Raw genomic sequence first — 18,871 nt, forward strand, 5'->3', positions numbered from 1 at the left:
ATCTCAGTTAATAAGTAGCATGTATGTACACAGACATAAATCTCAGTAGATAAGTAGCATGTATGTACACAGACATAAATCTCAGTGGTAAGTAGCAGGTATGTACACATGCATAACTCTCAGTGGATACGTATCATGTATGTACACAGACATAAATTTCAGTGGATAAATAGCATGTATATATACAGACATAAATCTCAGTGGATAAATAGCATGTATGTATACAGACATAAATCTCAGTGGATAAATAGCATGTATGTATATAGACATAAATCTGAGTGGTATGTAACTGTTTCTTCCAGCAATTAATCAGAGTAGGTTATACATATAAAAATAATTTGTTAAGCTTTCTCTTACAGTGCTGTGTAATTAAGCAGGTCACCATTTTGGTCAGCCATAGGGCTCTTTTCTACTTGAGTGTTTGCCTCATTTTCTAGTAACTAAAGTACACTGACTCTTACATTTGTCTCTCTGACCCTAATTTTTACAGGTATACCATGTACCTTTCTGGCTTTCTAATACTCAGACATAGATTCCTGTTGAAAGTTGTACTTAGTTGTCTGACATTTGAACAAGTACCCTTGTAAAAAATCCTCAAACTTCTATACTGTTGGTCGGTCTTTTCTGCTAAACATAAGTAAAATTAAAGTGCTGAGTGCAAATAAAGTGCTGAGTGCAGATTGTAGGCCCTTATATTCAACTTACCTCTGGTGTGGTGTCAAGTCAATCAGGGTATTCCCTGTAACCACTCCTACTGCCTTCTCTTTTCCCCCACCCCCCCTCTTTCCTTAAACAGGTTAAACTGCTACAACGCAGTACAGGCATCATTTTCAAATCTAGGTGCTTAGGATTTCCCTCTCTCTTCCCCCCCTTGGCTGACCTGGTGTGACGCAATATAAGTTTCTTCATTGTATGGATTTTTTTACTGTTTTTTTGTGTGTAACTGAATGACCTGATGCTCCCACCTAAAGCTCTGAAAATTATACTCTAAACTCATAACCTACAGCTAGCAAATACCCTGCAAGAGTGTAAAACACAGTCTAAAACATAGTGTATAACTTAGTGTAAAATATAGTTTAAAAATACAGTTTAAAAACACAGCCATTAAGTTAACACTAAATACATACCACATGGCTCCAGGAAGCCTAAGAAAACACTTGTAGTCAGTGTTAGCCCCGTTCTGCTCACACTCACTACACTTGGGCTCGCACTGCTCCCCTCCATGCCCCCAATCCCCATCCATCCCTAGTACCACAACATTTATAGTTACTCAACCACACCCCCTGTTATACCATCCTATCAGCTTTCACCTAACATGCTGTCCTATCAGCTTTCACCTAACATACAGTCTCCACCCTGTTGTAACATCCTATCAGCTTTAACCTAACATACTTTCTCCACCCACTCTATTACCTCTAAATTTACCATCAGATCTTCTGCTGTTGTGCCATACAAACAACAGATCCTAACTACTATACTCCTCCTCTCATAATGCTATACTCCTCATTACTACCCATTCTGCTGGCCACTTATTTACTCACCTTGTATGAAAACCAGTTTCTCATTGGTTATCAGTACCCAAAAGGCCATACTATCACCCCAGCTGTAAAGCATCCCACCTTCAGCCATGCTAATAATAATGGGTCCAACTCAACTTCTTGTTCACTCTTTCTGCATACCAACCCCTGGCACATTAGCCCTACAGCTAGACAATACTACAAACTTAGAAACAAACTCCTGAAGCTTATCACTAAGCACAGACCTAGCAAAATACTCGGTGGTGATATTCACCCCAGCCCTGGCCTATCCACTTCTGATATATACACCCCCTCTACTTGTAACCTAAGCTATAAAACTATAATCAATAGAGCAACTAACTCTCTCCTGGCCTGTCATCTCAATATTAGAAGCATTAATAACAAGTTACATGAACTGCATGCACTCCTGGCTGTTCACTCCCCTGAGATTCTCTGTCTATATGAAACCTGGTTAAAACCTAACACTACCAACAATGAAGTGCTACCACCTGGGTATAACATACATAGGCTGGATCATATTTCCAGGAAGCGGGGTTGGGTAGCTATGCTCTACAAATATGAGTTAAATGTCACCATAGATGTTACTCAACCACCTCAGATTAATAACTCCGAAATTCTTGCCACTAGATTGCAACTTAACAAAAGTAAATGCATCAATATCATCTGCATGTATATTCCCCCAGGTAACAATACAGGGGTCTATATTAAATTAGAGAATGGTTAGAAAAGCGAACGCTAATTCATAGACCCCTTTTAAGTGAAAGTTTAAAATCTCGAACACCCGGAACAGCGATTTTTTTCACAGGGAAAATAATCGCTGGTCCACAAAAAAATGAAAAAAAAAAAAAAAAAAACTTAAAACATTATCTAATGTGGGGGGTGGGCTTTGCCCCCCACCCCCCTACTTAAATATACCAACTCCGAGATCACACCACAGTTGAGGAAATAGTGAACTCCCGAAACCGGCCCAGTGTTTTTTTTCCTTGTGAAAAAAATCACTGTGGCGGGTGTTGGAGATTGTCAACTTTCGCTTAATAGGGGTCGATGAATTAGCATTCGCTTTTCTAAGCGTTCGCTAATTCAATATAGACCCCAGTATAGCCACACTTGAAGATACCCTACACTGGTTATCATGTCACTACCCCCAAGAAACCCTACTACTCAGAGATTTTAACATAGACTGGGGCACCTGTACCCCAGAATCCCCATCTATCCATATTAACCTGCATGCATTTACACAAATCATAACCACCCTACCAGGATAGGTAAACCTAACCAAAAGAAAGCATACTGACTGGGTACTTGTAAATAGTAACCCCCAACTGTACACTGCTGGAACCCTCCCGATGACCTAAGCGACCACCTTCTCACTTATACAGTTAAGCAAAAGTCATTACCCCCAACAACCCTTACTCAGAAAAGTCAGAAACAAAAGACTTCAACCCTGCCAAATTCCAACAGGAACTTAACTCCTGTAACTGGTCTATTCTAAAACACCTCCCCTTAGAGGAAGCAGTTGCATATTTTAACAACAAATTTCTTGAAATCCTTGATTTGCATGCACCGGCCCGTTCAAAAAGAGCAAAAGAAAAAAACTGCACCATGGCTTTTTAAAGAGTCTAGACTAAAAATTACCAGTAGAAACAAATTTTGGGCTCTATGGCACTCTACTAAAGACCCACATGATCATGTTAAATACAGGCCAGCTAGGAATGAAACTAAAAAAAATCCATTTTACAAGATAAATACTATTGTAATTTAGAAACAGCAAACCAGAACAATCCTCAGAAGTTCTGGGCAGGTCTGAATAATCTACTTCATACTGGAAAAACCTCTACCCCTGCCCCTGCTGCTACCATTGATAAACCCCCGAGGATGTTTCAGATAGTTTTAACTGTTTCTTTACTGAGACAATTCAAGCCCTAGCTAGCCAATTACCTCCTAGCTCCCCTGGCCCTGATAGTACCATCCCTACGAACTTGCTCTTGTTCAGCTTCCAACCAGTGTCCATGTCACTTATCCGTACCTTGATCAAAATTAAAACCCACCACACTCTCCGCTCATCAAGTCCCTGCTGAGTACCTTTAAAAATCAGCTGATGCTGTTGCCTACCCAGTATCAATACTAATTAATCATACCACAGCAAAGGCTAAAATTCCCACCATTTGGAAAACATCCTACGTAATCCCACTACATAATGGAGGCTCATCCACTGAATTCTCCAGTTATAGACCAATAGCTATACTTTCTCCACTTGTAAAGACTATGGAAAAATGTATACACAAACAACTTATGCACCACCTAATCCAGAATCACCTCATGGCAGATACCCAACACGGCTTCCATCCACACCACAACACTACTTCAGCCCTTCAGCCATACTAATACCATAAACAATAACCGTAATAATAATCGCATATCCTCAGCCCTCTTCTTGGATCTTTCCAAGACATTTGACATGGTTAACCACCAACTTCTGATACACACCCTGCAAACTTTCTGTCTCAATTCTAAAACCCTTCAATGGTTTAAATCCTTCCTCAATGGGAGGCTGTTCTTTGGCAGAACAAGCTCTCTAACCTATTACCTAACACCCTTGGAGTACCACAAGGCTCCATACTAGGGCCTCCACTGTTTTCCATATTTATTAACAACTTGTATACTGTCATCCCAAATGTCAGCTGTATCCAATATACTGACAACTCCACCCTGATTTGCTCAGCTACATCTCCTACAGATTTATGGTCTGCTACCTAGTCCACCTTTAATACTATAGAAAACTGACTCTGAACGTCGATTGATACTAAATCCCCAAAAAACTAAAATGCTGTTATTCTCACCAACACAAAGGTCTGCTGCTTTTACCTTTACCATAAATGCAAATGATGGCACAATAATCTCTCCTGACCCCACTACAAAACTATTAGGTGTCATTATTGATAATAACCTAAAATTCAACCTACATGTAAACCAGTCGATCAAAACCATCAATAAAAAACTAGGATCACTTTACAGAATAAAACCCTTCCTCACCCCTCCAGTCAAAATTGCCATAGCTTGCTCTCACCTACTTTCATCACTTCTATATGCATCCCCCCCACTCTCTAATCTAAACAAGACTGTACTTAATAAACTCTCAACCTGTTATAATCACATTGCCAGGTTTGCCACTGGCCTGACTTTTGGGACACACCACTGCATCAATCTTAACCATTTTAGGTGGCTTGAACTACCCAGTCTAATCCACTATAACCTACTGATTATGACTAATAAAATCCTTTATATTCCAGATAATACTCTGGCACTTAAAAATCCTATCAGCCCCTAAAACAATCCACAACTGCTTCAGTCCTAAAATACCTCACTAAAAGAATCACAGGCCTAAAGCAGATGCCCTATGCTGACCGCCTTAAAAAACTCCAGCTATACTCTGTCGCATATCATCTACTCAGAGGCGATCTGTGCTTAACATACAAAGCCATGTCAAACCCAGAACTGTTGGACATGCTACACTTAAAGAAATCCCAGTCCCTCAGAGCTATACACTCCAGGGATCTAAACCTTGTCATCACAATAAACAAAACATTCTGGAGGGATAGGTTCCTGACCCAGAGACTCCCCAGACTCTGGAATAGACTGCCCATACATGTCAAGCAGAGTGCCTCTTTGGCCCTCTTCAAAAGGAACCTTGACGACTGGATGGGAGAAAAGAAATTCACCCCGGGATCACATAGTTTGCCTGCTAGACAGGGGTCCTTAGAAGTAAATAGTGTGGGAAGAAATAGCCAGGGAATTGTTATGGCTAGGCTTGCATAGGCCCTAAGGCCGATAGCCTAGTACCAACATATGAACCTATGATCCTCGAACAGACTACTAATTCAGACAATCAAAATTAACAATGCAGCCAGTGATTCCCTCTTTGCAAACTCTGCAGGCAGAGCCTGGAACTTACTTCCAGTTGATATTACTTTTCTCTCCTCCCTCGGCCAATTTAAAAATAAACTCAAACAACATCTGGCACTAAACTGGCTTTGCCACTGCAACAAGCCTGGCTAACTCTCATCAAGAATGTGAAAACTCTATTAATTAGATTACTGTTGAACTTATCCCTGACTGTCACCAGGGAGTAACTCTAACCTGCTGAACTTGTCTATTCATGTTTGCTTATGCATTCTTTGTCTATACCATATTTGTAATATATTTTCATTGTTTTTATTGTATCTGCTTACCTTGAAGCTTTTCTCCCCGGGCCTCCGCTGAAAATGGACATGAATCCATTCAGACTATCCCAGTCAACAAATGTAAAATAAATAAAATAAATAAATAAACAAAAATGTAGAGTGTATGTACACAGGCATAATACTCAGTGGTAAGTAGCAGGTATGTATACAGACATAAATCTCAGTGGATACGAGCATATATATATATACAGACATAATTCTCAGTGCATAAGTAACATGTAGGTATACAGACATAAATCTAAGCGCATAAGCAAAATGTATGCACACAGACATAAATCTCAGTGGTAAGTAGCTTGTATGTATAGAGACACAAATCTCAGTGGGTAAGTAGCAGGTATGTACACAGACATAAATCTCAGTGGATAAGTGACATGTATGTATACAGACATAAATCTCAGTGGTAAGTAGCAGGTATGTATACAGACATAAATCTCAGTGGATAAGTAGCATGTATGTATACAGACATAAATCTCAGTGGTAAGTAGAAGGTATGTATACAGACATAAATCTCAGTGGATAAGAAGCAGGTATGTATACAGACATAAATCTCAGTGGATAAGTATCATGTATGTACACAGACATAAATCTCAGTGGTAAGTATCATGTATGTACACAGACATAAATCTCAGTGGTAAGTAGCAGGTATGTACACAGACATAAATCTCAGTGGTAAGTGGCAGGTATGTAAACAGACATAAATCTCAGTGGATAAGTAACATGTATGTACACAGACATAAATCTTCGTGGATAAGTAGCAGGTATGTATACAGACATAAATCTCAGTGGATAAGTAGCATGTATGTATACAGACATAAATCTCAGTGGTAAGTAGCAGGTATGTATACAGACATAAATCTCAGTGGATAAGTAGCAGGTATGTATACAGACATAAATCTCAGTGGATAAGTATCATGTATGTACACAGACATAAATCTCAGTGGTAAGTAGCAGGTATGTACACAGACATAAATCTCAGTGGTAGTAGCATGTATTTATACAGACATAAATCTCAGTGGATAAGTAGCAGGTATGTACACAGACATAAATCTCAGTGGATAAGTAGCAGGTATGTACACAGGCATAAATCTCAGTGGTAAGTAGCAGGTATGTACACAGACATAAATCTCAGTGGTAAGTAGCAGGTGTGTACACAGACATAAATCTGAGTGGTAAGTGGCAGGTATGTACACAGACATAAATCTCAGTTAATAAGTAGCAGGTATGTACACAGACATAAATCTCAGTGGTAGGTAGCAGGTATGTACACATACATAAATCTCAGTGGATAAGTAGCATGTATGTATACAGACATAAATCTCAGTGGTAAGTAGAAGGTATGTATACAGACATAAATCTCAGTGGTAAGTGGCAGGTATGTAAACAGACATAAATCTCAGTGGATAAGTAACATGTATGTACACAGACATAAATCTCCGTGGATAAGTAGCAGGTATGTATACAGACATAAATCTCAGTGGATAAGTAGCATGTATGTATACAGACATAAATCTCAGTGGTAAGTAGAAGGTATGTATACAGACATAAATCTCAGTGGATAAGAAGCAGGTATGTATACAGACATAAATCTCAGTGGATAAGTAGCATGTATGTATACAGACATAAATCTCAGTGGTAAGTAGAAGGTATGTATACAGACATAAATCTCAGTGGATAAGAAGCAGGTATGTATACAGACATAAATGTCAGTGGATAAGTATCATGTATGTACACAGACATAAATCTCAGTGGTAAGTAGCAGGTATGTACACAGACATAAATCTCAGTGGTAAGTAGCAGGTATGTACACAGACATAAATCTCAGTGGATAAGAAGCAGGTATGTATACAGACATAAATCTCAGTGGATAAGTATCATGTATGTACACAGACATAAATCTCAGTGGTAAGTAGCAGGTATGTATACAGACATAAATCTCAGTGGATAAGTAGCAGGTATGTATACAGACATAAATCTCAGTGGATAAGTATCATGTATGTACACAGACATAAATCTCAGTGGTAAGTAGCAGGTATGTATACAGACATAAATCTCAGTGGTAAGTATCATGTATGTACACAGACATAAATCTCAGTGGTAAGTAGCAGGTATGTACACAGACATAAATCTCAGTGGTAAGTAGCAGGTATGTACACAGACATAAATCTCAGTGGTAAGTAGCAGGTATGTACACAGACATAAATCTCAGTGGATAAGTGTCATGTATGTATACAGACATAAATCTCAGTGGTAAGTATCATGTATGTACACAGACATAAATCTCAGTGGTAAGTAGCAGGTATGTACACAGACATAAATCTCAGTGGATAAGTAGCAGGTATGTACACAGACATAAATCTCAGTGGTAAGTAGCAGGTATGTACACAGACATAAATCTCAGTGGTAAGTAGCAGGTATGTACACAGACATAAATCTCAGTGGATAAGTAGCATGTATGTATACAGACATAAATCTCAGTGGTAAGTAGCAGGTATGTACACAGACATAAATGTCAGTGGTAAGTAGCAGGTATGTACACATACATAAATCTCAGTGGATAAGTAGCATGTATGTATACAGACATAAATCTCAGTGGATAAGTAGCAGGTATGTACACAGACATAAATCTCAGTGGATACATAGTAGGTATGTACACAGACATAAATCTCAGTGGATAAGTAGCAGGTATGTATACAGACATAAATCTCAGTGGATACATAGTAGGTATGTACACAGACATAAATTTCAGTGAATAAGTAGCAGGTATGTATACAGAGATAAATCTCAGTGGATAAGTAGCAGGTATGTACACAGACATAAATTTCAGTGAATAAGTAGCAGGTATGTACACAGACATAAATCTCAGTGGATAAGTAGCAGGTATGTACACAGACATAAATTTCAGTGAATAAGTAGCAGGTATGTACACAGACATAAATTTCAGTGAATAAGTAGCAGGTATGTACACAGACATAAATCTCAGTGGATAAGTAGCAGGTATGGACACAGACATACATCTCAGCAGATAAGTAGTATGTATGTGTCAGTAAGAAGTGTAGACATAAATTACACATACAATTGCAGAAAAGCAGCATTCTTTGTGCTAGCCAAGAGCTGGTATAGTAGAATAAACACAGAGTCAAAGACAGAGAAGGATAAGAAGTGATTGAGTGCTTGGAGAAGGAGGAGCTGGAAGCGAAAAGAAGATTCTACTGGTGAATGGAAGAAGGCGGAGAGTGTGGGGAAGTGGATGGCGGAGTAGACAGTTATGGTGCGTGAGTGAGAGTATAGAGTAGAAGGGCTGTGAGGAGGATGAGGGAGGTAGTTGAAGAGCAGGAAGTATGACTTATGGTCGATTCTAGGGGTACTTATAAATAAAGGGTTAGTGCAAGGGCAAAGGCAGAGATTCTGCAGGTGTGACTGTTTTCAGACTTTCTTTTTCTTTTGCTTAATATCTGTATATTTTTGGATACATGATTTGTATGCTTTTAAAATGTTATTTATTCTTACTTTTCTAATGATAGTTTATTGATTTAGATTAAGATAATATTAGTTTTAGTTTAGTTTAGTATAGTTGCTTGCTTGTGGCTTGTAATAAAGCACACCTACTCTTTCTTATTATAGACATGGGATTATTTACCAGGTGTTGTAGTTGAGGCCTCTGTTTGACATCTCATCAGAAGGATGGCTCACTCAGGGGTGCAGCACCCCTTTATACTGCATTGCAGACACAGTGCTGGAAAAACTAATCCAAGCAGTTAGCGTGGGAATGAAACCTTCAGCTTTCTGAACTTCTAATACCAAAGGCAAATGCGTTACCACTTAATCCACTGTCAGTATAAGACAGATGTGTTTTTCTTCAGAAGGTGCATGTATTGCAGGTTCTCTTAGATTATCAGCTTTATCGATTAATAATGTTATTACTTTAAAAAGATTCCTGATCTAGAGCTTTGTCCCTGATTATGTCTGTCACTGTCCTTGACTTTTGAAACCAAGAACTGGTAATTGGAAGATGAGTTGGGGTATTTACTGGTATATAGTTACTGCATACCACTCATATGTAGGTTAACATCTTCATACTACACATAAGCAGAATAACATGACATAAAACTATAAATGGAAGTAGTCTACGTAAAAACTGATTATATTACATTTACAATTCCAGCAGGCCATGCTTTCTGTATGCACTTTTGTAATTCATTAAATGGAGTTTATGTTCTGTAATGAATGCCAATGTGGCAGCTGTTTCTTCTTTTATTGTTTTTCTAGCACTGTACACAAGAAAATATTAATGTTTGTGCAGAGCTGCCCTCAGTCATTTCTTTTCCAGTTTTTTCTGGTTTAAACCGTTCAAAAAGGTTTCATGGCTGTGACAGGATTATCTGCTGTTTGTTGAATTACTTAGTCCTTTCAAGCACAAATTCAGTGGGGCAAAGTGTTGAACTGTATTTGTTTAGTGGCTTATTCAGTAATGTGAAACAAGCAAACTGTTCAAATACAGGCTGCATGAAATGGCAATATTTAGAATAAACATTTCCAGGAACATAACTCAAAGAAGAGTTGCTCTTTGGCTGAGTTTGTACACATTGTAGCATTGATTATCTATTACTTGACTGATGGTTGCACATTGTTGACAACATGAGTCAAGGAGATTGGTCCCATGGTGCAGAGGTATAAAGCCCTACTGTACCCATGTGACCTGTGTTCCATTTGTAACACAAGCACTGGAATGGCAGTGTGGGGGACAACTGTATTGTGTAGCCAATGTCAGCTCACCCTTCCTGCAGAGAGGGAGGGAGCTTAGGTTTGTTACAGTAGCAGCATTAAAAGCATGTCAGGTTCCATGCTGCAAGCGGTATGCCCCTTGGTGTGGTGGTCTTCCCTGCATGGAAGTGTACATGGAAATTCAGAAAGCAGTAACTGCAGAACTTGCAAGGCTGGTTCAGATGGTGGGAGATATGGCACACTCCCCAACAGCAGTGTGATGGTGTACTAGTGTCCTTGATCTCCTTCGTCTTCCCAAATGTAGGTTGTGTTGAGCATGGGGAAGGTTTAGGTGGGTCCAGCAGACCCAATGAATAAGGAGAGGGGCTTGTGGCAGCTGATAGTTATCTATGGGGGAGGGAAAAATATGACTCCAGGATGGCCAATACTATTTTCATAAGATATTATAGCAAACAAACTTATAGCATCACATCTGAATCCTATTACAGGCTGTCTTTATTAAGCATCTTTGGTTACATTTACAAAAAGTACACATTCAATCATAAAGAAAAATAATCTGGTTCCAAACAGTCCTTGAACCAAATAAGGAATCAGATGCAAAAAACAGAGAATACAAGATAAAGAAAAATAATCTGATTCCACACAGAAGTGAAAATCAATATATCCTTTATTGTAGTAGGTAAGCGCTTTCTCGGAATAACATCTGCTTCATCAGACCAACAAAGATAGAATAGCAGTTACATTTTTAAACACTAAAACATCCAGTCAAAAATCAGATAAAATGTGCATCATAGCTGAAAGCCATGTGATAAAATACATCTGTAGAACCTATAGATCGTTAAAAAAATGAATAAAACAGACTAAATGAACAATATGTACTTAAAACTGGTAAATACAATAGTAAAAAATAATAAAAGATGGACTATTGAAATATACATGATAAAATATTAAAAGAGAGATCAATGCTTTAATGACCGTGCTTTAAGGAAGGGTTTCAGGGAAACTCTGTTGTTTAAACTAGGAAGTTTATCAGCTTGAAAGCGCAAAATCCATTTCTGTTCACTAGATTCTGTCCTTTTATTTATGTCACCTCCTCTCTTGGTACTATGCAGAATCTCTAGTACCATAAAGCTAAATTTATGTTCTTTACCCTCTTTAGCTAAATGTAGTGATAGTGCGCTGGTATCTTTAACATTCCTGATATCCCTAAGGTGTTCAAGTATTCTATCCTTAAACACCCTGTTCGTTTTCCCTATGTGAAATGAGAAGCAGGTAGTGCAATAGCAAAAATAGACAACATTTTTTTGTTCGACAATCTGCATAAAAAGCAGTATTTATCTTAAAACCCAAAGTGGGATGTGTGAAATGATTGCCAATATGTATATGTGTACAGGCCATACAATTCCTACACATATATGTACCAAGTCTATCAGATATTACAGTTGATTTAGTATTAAAGGATCGATAACAGAGCTGACTCTTAAGTGATCTATTATTTCTAAAAGCAAAATCTTTGACATACATATTAACTAACAGATAGGATACATTTGTTCTCATCAATATAATAAATTTTAGAAGATATTCCTAGGTTTAGGATTCCTGTGATAGATTAACTATCAGAGTAAAAGCAGAGAGACGTAGAATAAGGCTCCAAGAGAGCAGATGATGATCTTCCTTATGAAACAAGGCATATGCCCATTTTTTTTTTTTTTGCAAAAATAAAATTCATGTGGTGTGAAGGTGTAAACTACTGCAGCAAGTATGCTACAAAACACAAGTAAAAGTACAGACACACCTTTAATAGAGATAATGTAAAAGACATTTTAACAAGTTACACTATGACATTTTGTTTATTTGGTTTACTGACCTTGAGTTTCCATTGTCTGAGTAACTTTGTAATAATTATGTAAGACATCTTTGCATTACTTTTTCTTTACTTTTACTGTAATAATGTTTCACTTCTGTCACTGTACTATATTTATTTACATAATTAAAAAACACAGTATATATAACCAAATATTTTAGATTTGAGAATAGTTCTATTATTATACTAATAACACAACAGGGTCTGATTCCAAAATACTTGCTCCTCAGTGTAAGTGACTACTTCCACTGACAGCAGGTCTTTAGGAATCTGATCACCGCAGGAAGCCTGTGTACAGATAGGCTTTACACCCAAGTAAGTCACTTATACTGAAAGCAGGTCTTCCAGAATCAGGGCAGGCCTACACTGAGAACAACTCTTTTGCAATATGACCCAGATTGTTGTTTAGCAGACGTCACATTTTATGCATGGTGAAGGGAAAGTCACTGTAGCTTCAAAAGCTTCTGATCAAAATTCATGACAAATAAATGCATGGCTTTCCCAACAGTTAGTAATAAACCTTTGCATCAACTTGCCATGGAGTGCAGAATGTGTCTTAACTGCAGAAGCCCTTCCCAAATCAAACAGTGAAATGTCAACACAGGTCCTGCTAATTGTATCTGCACCTGACACAGCAACTGATACACTGGTTTTGCCAAACACAAGAGCCAGTGTGGAGCCATTGGTCATGATGCCATCTTGGTGGTGGTTATGACAAAAAGGACCAGGCCTTATTAACATTTATAGTAAAACGTATTTGTTCACATGAACATTGTGGTACATTCTGTGATGTATAACAAGCTTAATACCAGCCATGCATATGCATTAAAAATTCAAGACCATTGCATTTCAGTTTTAAGTATGATAAAACTGTGACTCTTTCTGCATTTAGAAGATGTTTTAGTGTTTTAATCTATTTTTTTTAGATTTATCACCTTTTCAGTGTGTGATGTTGATTGAATTTGTTCCTGAATATTCAGGAGTTTATTCTTTCATTCTTTTATTTTGGCCTTACACCATGCCAAATATTTTCATACATATAGGCTTTAAAGAAACTCAGATAATAATTTATATCATGCTTGTTATTTACCTTCATGAAGAAATCAAATTTCATTTAAATAGCCCTTTGAAAGTCTTTTGTATTCATAAGATACAGAGAAGTCATATTAATTATTAGGATAAACTTAAAATTAGTCCATATTTTTAAGATTAAAGAATTGTGATCTGAGAAGGGGCAGGGGTAATTCTAGCACTATGTAGAGTGGCTACCAAGTCATATTTTACAAGCATTTTCTGTTTAGGTCTGGGTGCCAAAAGTAGATGAGATATGAGAAAATTCTGAAGCATCAGTAACTTTTAAGAAGTATGTATCTGTCAGATGCAGGGTTTCAACCTACTTTTTTGACATTTAGCAGAAGAAGTTAATTCTATTGAGGAACATCTTTTTTTTTCTTTATTTAGGATGCAATTTAAACCAGCACCCTGAATTAAGGATTATCCTATAAGTTCCTATTCTTGGAACCAGTCAGTGTTAGTTAATGTTCAGATTCTATTATAAAGTAAAGCAACTAAAGAAAACAGCCCAGCATTATCTCTGTATTTATATAAAATTTTGGAGATTTAGTTTTTTTTCCTTAAATCATGACTCCTCCCCTTTTACTGTGTAACATGGACTGGGCTAATATTTTATACTTGCTGGGCTTTCAAAGTTGTCCTTGTGATAAACTGTTTGTTTTTGTAAAAGTAATATTTTGGGTTTATTAGTGCTAATGGTATTTTAAAACAGAACCTCTATTCATTTTATTATTTAATCCATTGACATCTAGTGATAGAATTGTCAAATCTATTTGAGTTTAAATGAGGTAATATGTGATAAGATTAAACTATTATGTATATAATCAAAGTAGGCCTTATTGGCATTGGCTGAGTCAAATTCTCCAGTAGAGAAGTTATACATGCAATCCACACAACACACATATAGACTAACGTATGCTGAGACACTGAAATGCAATATTCTTAAAAAACAAAGAACACCTAGACCACCTGTTGGCACAACTAATCCTCAGCAAACACAAAAGTACTCAGCAAAGACAACATCTAACACCAAAAGAGTAGTCACACTAAATGGAGACCCAAAATAAAGTCCTTGAGGCAAGTGAACACATTTCCCAGGACTCTAGTCATACAGGAATCCAGTGTAAGACATATTGATGCCACTCTAACTAGGCTGAACAAGGAGAAGATAATGGTTAGTTACCTATCTAGAGCCAGGATCTGCCAAATTACACATGTACTCACGTTATTACATCATAAGTACTAGTATGATTCCATCATAGACTGTATACGAGTAAATGACCTGAGACATACCACCTTGGACTACATTAAGAGAGACATCCTGGAGCTCTTGGACTATGTGTCTCAAGCTGGTATGAGCCTAGCACTGAAGAGCATATTACCTTCACAGAGGATGGTGCTACAATATGAACAAAATATGATTGATTTCTACAATTGGATGAGTCTCTGGTGTTATTTTAATGGAATTCAATATTTATCAGCATAGGAAGACATGGTTAACAGACCATGTTGCTTTATTGAAGATGGTCTGCACCTGTTCCCTCTTGGCTTTTGAATACTGGCTAAAACTTTAGCCATCTCCATAGTGCCTTTTTTAGGTAATGCCAAATTGACAAACCTACTGACAGCAAAACCAACTCAAATGAATCTCAAGGTGTTACTGCTGAATGCCAGGAGCCTAAATCTCAAAGCCCTCCTAAAACTCAAGAAAATAGACTTCTGTGCAGTTACTGAGACGTGGTTTAAGCTGCAGAGAGTATCCAAGCAGTACAAGGTTTCAGTGTTTTTCACACTTTTAGACCAGTAGCTGCACAGAGCGGGGCTAAAGGTGGAGATGTCTGGATATACATCAGTAACAAGTATACTTCTGGGTTGGTTAAACAGGAAGATGCACTCAAGTTTCTCTATTTGCAGATAATCATAGATAAAGTCCTGTACCATAGGCTAACTAGCTATAGGCCACTCTCCATGTCCCAAGAAACTCACAGTGCATACTTGGACCTACTTGAAACACTTGCCATCTAATCAAACACCCCACTCATGGGGGACATTAATTAACCTTCTATAGACTAGAGATCTTACATGGCCTCAAAACTGCAGGCACAGAGATTTCTGGATTTTGTAAATACAAACATGCTTGACCAATTAGTGCATACACCCACCAGAGGCTCCAACATACTGGACCTTGTAGTCACAAATATGACAGAATGCTGCATCCCCCAATGTCAGTTCCTCCCTGGTAAAGTTCAACCATAAAGCTGTCTCCTTCAAAATCAAAATCAACTCAGTAACCACAGTAAACCCATTAACAGTTAGGAACGATTCCAAGGCAAACTACCTTTTATTAATAGATAGTTTGCCAAAATTCAGTAACCACCCTCAATCCAGAGAACACAGCAGCCTATGCAGAATTGTTCATAGAAACTGTACACCCATGTCAATAGCTGCATAGAGGCTGCTGTACCAACCAGATATAAGCCAGTAATAAACTCCAAAAACAAGCAGTCCTAGTGGCATCCCAAATTAAACATGATATACAACAAAAGAAAAAAAAAAGATAAAAACTCTCTCATCAAAATAAACATGCAACTAAGAAGGTTAAGTCAGATAAAGCCAAATCTGATGTTAAGATATCCTCCCAGGTAAAAGACAACCATAAGGCCTTCTTCAACTATGTCAGAAGCTTTAAGGACAGCACACATTAGTGTGCTGAACTGTTGGTTAGTGGTGCCATATTCACTGAACCTGGCGATAAAGCAAATCTGCTGGCTGGCAAATTCAGTTCCAACTTTACACCCAGCCACCCCCAAGAAGTACCCTCAAACATAACCCTTTCAGCTATATCAAGAGAGCATGTCATGGCTGTGCTCACCAAAACCAAGAACACAGAGCCTCAATGGGCCCAGATAACATCCCAGTGTGCCTACTGAATAGCCTAAAATATGACTTATCAGGACCCCTGGAATCACTATTTAACTATAGCATTAAAACAGTCTTTGTGCCACTTGAATGGAAAAGTGCGATGGCCATACCCTTCATAAGGGAGGACCATCAACAGATCCAGATAACTACAGACCCATTAGTCTGACTAGTTTTATTTGCAAAGCCATGGAAAGACTTGTCATGGAAATGATTAACAAAGACATAGGAGACCCCCTGACACTGTATCCATCCCAGTTTGGCTTCGTCAAAGGAAGGTTATGCTTACTGAACCTGATGGACTTTTTTGAAATGATCGCCAAGGCAATGGATGAGGGTAAAGTGGCACAAACTGCCTACCTTGATCTGGGTAAAGCATTTGATACAATATCCCATGCAAGCACTGTTAACAAACATAAAAAATAGGATAAACCCCTTTATAATGCACTGGGTAGCCATTTGACTAATGGATAGGACCCAGGAGATTAGCAGTGGTAAGCAGACTTCTACAAAGAGGCCAGTCACCAGTGGAGTCCCTCAGGGCTCCATGCTGGGCCCACTACCCTTTGTCATCTACTTCTCAAAGGTGAAAGCCATTGTCAAAAGGCCTCTGGCTGACCAAGTTCATAGATGACTGCAAGCTGGGAGCAGTCACAGAACCCACCCAAGATGAAAATACCCTACAGGAAGATATAACACAGGGAAATGACTGGTGCCAAAATCATGTCTTAAAACTCAAAGCCAAGAAATTAATTATAGTATCCTTTGAGAAGTTGACCATCCCAGGAAACTATGCCATTGATAAAATACACCAAGAGTTTAGTCACTGTTTAGGGATGTGAAGACTCATGTAGATTATAACCGAGCCTTTGACCAACACGTGTCCAGGGTAGTAAGAAAATCTTTCTATATTGCTCAACTTATAAGTAAGGGCATGGCCTCTAGGTTCAGGCAAGGCATCATACCACTGTACTCAGCCCTTATCAGACCCATCATAGAGTAAATGTCTCATTTGCAATGTGCCTGACCCAGACACATGCAGCAACTGGAACTTCTACAAAGAATACAAGGAGTAAACACAATGTCCTATGCATATCACCTCAAACTCCTATCTTTATACTCTGTCTCATTCAGACTACTGAGAGGTGTTCTATGCCTGGCATACAGGGCATCCATGGATGCAGCTCTGATGAACCTTTTGCATATCCCAAAAGAAACAGTATCAGAACCACTAGTTCCAAACACTTAAATTTGTCTTGTGACATAAATGTTGAAGAGGAAAAATACAGATCTAAGAGCATTCACATTCTCTAGAATAGGCTCCCCATCGATATGAAACAAAGTCCCTGCTTTATACCTTAACATATTTAAGTGTAACTTGAACCAGTGGATGGGAAATAGTAAATTCATCCCTGGTCTTGTGTCAATGCCTCTGATGGCCAGAGGTAGTCAGTAATTCATTTCAAAGCCAAGAATCACTCCCTATAAAAATGTCTAAAAGATAAACCTTGTGTGTCACATTTTGTTTGTACGGCTAGGCTTATAAAGGCCCTGGTAGTCATTAGCCTAGTACACACCTATGAACTTATAACACACATATATTGCTGATACCTATCTAACACATCTCCTCATGATAAACGCCCATTATACATAGGGATACAACTGGGTTGGACTGCATCGTTAGGCTTATAAAGGCCCTGGTAGTCATTAGCCTAGTATATACCTATGAACCTATAATACACATATATTGCTGATACCTGTCTAACATCTCCTCCTAATAAACACCCGTTATACATAGGGACACAACTGGGTTGGACTGCATGGTTAGGCTTATAAAGGCTGGGTAGTCATTACCCAAGTATATACCTATGAACCTATAATACACATATATTACTGATACGTATCTAACATCTCCTAATAAATGCCTGATACACACAGGGACACAACTGGGTTGGACTGCATGGTTAGGCTTATAAAGGCCCTGGTAGTCATTAGCCTAGTATATACCTATGAACCTATAATACACATATATTGCTGATACCTGTCTAACATCTCCTCCTAATAAACACCAATTATACATAGGGACACAATTGAGTTGGACTGCATGGTTAGGCTTATAAAGGCCTGGTGGTCATTACCCTACTATATACCTATGAACCTATAATACACATATATTGCTGATACCTATCTAACACATCTCCTCCTAATAAACGCCCGTTATACAAAGGGACACAACTGGGTTGGACTGCATGGCTAGGCTTATAAAGGCCTGATAGTCATTATCCTAGTATATACCTATGAACCTATATGGAATCAAAGATTGTTAGCTTGACAAGGAAAAAAAATCCTTGTCAAACTACCAACTAACAAAAACTAACCAGCCTCAATTGTCTAGTACTCTAAAGTAAACTGATAGGACTGCGTTTCTTTTACACTGCAGTAACAGATTCATATCTACCCTTTTGTGAGTGTGTCATTGCACTGTCTGCATGTGTATGTTTGTGTGTGTGTGC

Source organism: Protopterus annectens, chromosome 10.part0 (assembly GCF_019279795.1).
Source record: "Protopterus annectens isolate FY-2018-M chromosome 10.part0, PAN1.0, whole genome shotgun sequence".
In the NCBI taxonomy this organism is placed as follows: domain Eukaryota; kingdom Metazoa; phylum Chordata; order Ceratodontiformes; family Protopteridae; genus Protopterus; species Protopterus annectens.